Source organism: Centruroides vittatus, unplaced genomic scaffold, assembly GCF_030686945.1.
Source record: "Centruroides vittatus isolate TY-2023 unplaced genomic scaffold, ASM3068694v2 contig_823, whole genome shotgun sequence".
Lineage (NCBI taxonomy): Eukaryota > Metazoa > Arthropoda > Arachnida > Scorpiones > Buthidae > Centruroides > Centruroides vittatus.
This window is the reverse complement of record NW_027122536.1, coordinates 27,890-32,224: the sequence shown is the minus strand read 5'-3', so window position 1 is coordinate 32,224 and position 4,335 is coordinate 27,890.

Here is a 4,335-nt window from a genome sequence, read left to right as displayed (position 1 = left end):
ATAATTCGTTCATAAATTTTACTCGTAATGCGAAACGCTCGTTAAACGTACCAATTTTTCTCATAGAAATTAATGTAAAATACCATAATGCTTTCCACGCCGAAAAAATACTCAATATTTTATGTTTAAACGGAGTATAGAATAAAAGACATGGAACACGATGTTGAATAATGACCTTGATTTGAGGTAATCTGCTCTAGACAGGACGAACAAAAATAGAAATGTTACTAAGGTGCAAAGTTCGTTCAACATCGAACAAAGGACGGTGCCGAATTGTATTAATAATCAATCGTCTTTCTCAGAAACCAATCTGGTTTAATTTTACCTGGTAACAGAAAAAGTCTGATAAGAGATCGAGAAAGGGATTTAATAACCAATAAAGTAATGATTTTCGGGTCCAAAAAATATTTAAACCTAGGCCACAAAGACACTAGTTACTTTGCCATGGCGTCTCGATAGGCTATGCTCCTCGCTTAGGTGTTTCCCGCAAGCTTACGTCTTTTTCCTTTGCCAATATATCCTTCAAAAATTATAGACCTTCGTTGAGAGAGACTTCGGAAATTCTGAGTTGCATTAACCGGACATCTTTTCCAATTCGAGAACTGGAGATAGAATGTAGTGTCCTGTGAACGACAAGAAACCATCTTCATTTCCGGACTCTTTTCTGCTACTTTTAAATAGGGTTTCTCGAACGGGGGCCGACTTCGACTCCATACTTTGAATGGACTAGTCCCTGAACACTGGGAGTTCGTGGTGGGTTCGGGCCGCGCACAGACAGGATGGCCACGTGGAGTTTTCCGAGTTTTCTCCACATCTGTAACGCTTAAATAGAAGCCAGTTTCCCTAAAATTGACCGGTAGAAAAATTGCCCAAGTGTTGCATTGCCATAACTTAATAAACGAAACGAAGCGAAACATAAACAAAAGTTAATTGATTTATAGAAATGCGATCGATATTTCGGGGTGGAATGTACGACATGATGTACGTTAGTAGTATTTGAAAGTAAGGAGTACGGAGTTTCTTAGCAATTGGTCGAACGGTCTAAAAGTGTATAGCGAACAAACAAGCATGCTCATTTATAATCGTACACGTTTTTTTTTGTAGTTATCCACCAAACAAAAATCCCAAAATAAAATTGATTGACATGCATAATTTTGTGCTCATTGCTTAATGTGCCTCAAGTGTTCACAAGTGCTTCATCAGTGTGTGCTTTGTGCTCATCGCTTAATGTGCCTCAAAGTGCTCTTAAGTGTCTTATCAGAGTGTGCTTGAAAATGCTTCCACATTCCGCATCTGTGTGATGTCCACCTCTGCTAAATGTTGTGTCCCATCGTGCTTCATCTCTATTGTGCGTCAGTGTGATCAAAGTGTTCTCAAGTGTCTCGTATGTGCTGTGCTGTATTTACCTAATCGAAGTTAGGCACCATATAGTGTTGTGCCTGTCTAGTGCAGGTGTATCTCTGCATTTCGACGTGCTTCATATCAGCCTCAACACGCTCTTTAGCATCTCAACGGGCCTGTTTACGTCTCTTCAACACTTAAAGTGCCTCTTCACTACAGTGCCTCAGCTTACTTCCAAATGTAATTCGTGAGGTATTTGTGTTTAACTTTTTGTTTATTTTGTGTCATATGGTGGTGTGCCTTGATAGCTTGTGTGCGCAGACATGTTATGGCGTATTTTCTTTTGGTGGAGCCCATGCTGTCCACTGGCCTTTATCAGCATGTCTTTCTCTGGTGGAATCTGCTCTGTGTGATGCCTACAGTGTTTGAACGCAGTGTCTGGGAGGAGTAATGATGTTGGAATTGCTACAGTGACTTCTCTCTGAAGATTCTACAGTGTTCTACACTAAGGAATGCTTCATGGACTCTTCACTATATACACTACTTAACTTCACGTGACATGGCCATATGCCTATGAACATTATAACCTTTGAACAAAGTTGCGCTATTCATGAACGGACTTGTTCTGCAACTTGATGTACATTTTTTATTTTCTTTTGTTGGTTCTGTTTGGTCATCTTTTTTTTCATATATTTACAAATAATTGAAAACATAATAATTCTACTTACTGTTAATTAATGTCATAATTTTAAAGAATGTAATTCCTGGTAATGCCTAAAGCGGGGCCGGGATATGTACTCTGTACATTAAAAATAAAATGAATGAATGAATGAATGACATGCGTAATTTTTAACACTTGCTGCGATTATCATTGCATAAGCACGTTTTTTATTGTTGAATAAACAATAGATTTTAAGAATAATTTTTCAGCGATTGTTGAAGTTTTTGTTTGTTCGATGCGACGTTATCGAATGCGAGTTTTAGATTTTAAAATGAATTTTTCTACTAAGTTAAACTATATTTTTATTGCATGATTATATTAGCTTTTTAATAACGTGTTGGCAGTGACTATAAAGACATGCAATTAATAGTACTTTCAACGGGATGTTTAAAAATTCCAATAAAAGTGTTATACGGTTTAACTCTGTATTCATTTTCTGCTGGAGACAATTACAGCATTAAACGTATTTTTTGCAAATGAATAGCAATTTATTATTTTATTTCTGCATCTTTTCTAATATTTAAATATTCGGTTTCATTAAGATGAATAAAGAGTAGCAAGCATAAATTACTACAACGTTTTTATAATAAGATAAGATATTTAAAAATATGATTGAAATCTATTATTAATTTAAAATAATCTTATAGAGAGTTATCATTATATTAATATTATTTTTAATTGGTTAAAATTATCCATTGATTTTCCTTTATTTTTTATCGTTGTTTCTCGAGTATAAAAATATAAATAAACATTTGATTATTTACATTTTTATAGTTAATCTACAAACTGAATATTTAAAACACATTCTACTCAGACTGTATATTAAATTGTATCAATGAAGCTGCTGAGTATTCGCTAATAAATACGCGTTCATTTACTTCTACCGAGAACAACTCTTCAGTAATATTACATTCTCAGTTGACTTTATGATTGAAACAATTTACACGTTCCAGACAATTAATAATGTCAAATCACAATGCAATATTTATGCTTTTATATCACGTTTAAATTAAGAAACTTCTAAGCAGAAATTAATTGAATTTTTTTTTTAATTTTAATTTTTATTTTTGTGAATTTGCTTTACAATAAAGTTCGAAAATATCTTTCTAGAATAACAATTTCATGTGTTTATTTGGTGTAAAGTGTTTGCCATTTGCTTTGTTTCTCTTTTCCAAATTCCTATATAATTTTTGAATTCAGACGAAGAAAGTTTTACGAATTTCTGTGTTTATTGTGTTTACTTTTATTCTCTAGATTGTAGAAATGAAATGACAGTCCATACAAATGAAATTCGTTGCCAGATCGGAAAGTAGTCACTATATAAGATTTGGTCGATACGATAGTCCATATAATTATGGATCTGGCAGCAAGGAAAAAAAAGGAGGGGTCAAAATTGTCTCCTGTAAGTTACAATTCAATGGAAATAATTAAAACTAATTTAATAATTTTTATCATTTAAAGGTTTTCAACTAAACAACCCATGACAACAACGCACAGTCTTATAAAATGTGTTCTTTAAAATGGCTGCAAATTGTTTATTTATTATTAAATAAATATTTTCTCAGTTAATTAAAAAAACAGTACAAGTACTGCAAGATTATTTTATCAGGAATCAGAATTTTTCACTTTTTACAGGACTCCGCAGAGAAATTGGAATTTAATGAAAATGTAAAAGAATTGGATGAAGGTGAGTTCACAAAGAGATTATAGAAATTTTTCCGATTTCTAAAATAATTTGTTTAAAAATTATTGAAGAATGATTTAATGTTAATTTATTGGGTTAAAATCTGTTTAAATTAAAAATTTAATATTAATTATCCATCGGCAGTCTTTCAGGTGTGTTGGATGTAATAGTTTATTATATTCAAAACAATTCAAACTATAACATTAATTTCAAAATATTCATTTCTACAAATATTCCATTTATTTCGTCAAAAATACTTTAGATAATTATTTTTTTTACTTCAACAGTAACACTGTACGTGGCTGGCTGTGCTCACGTCTATTTCGTTTAATATCTCAAAATACGCTAATATTAAAAGTTTTCACAGTAACTTCTATGTAAGGGACATCGACAGTATTCAATTTTGGTAACTAAATGTCGAGAGGTGGGGGAATAGATGTAGAATGTGCATGATATTTTCAGAAAGGTCAGATTTAATGAAAATTTCACACGAAAATGTGTATAAATATGAATTAAGCTCTCGTGCAACTCGACAATTTAAATCGAATTTTTGTATCTTTTAAAAACTATTATTGTCCTAAAAAACGCC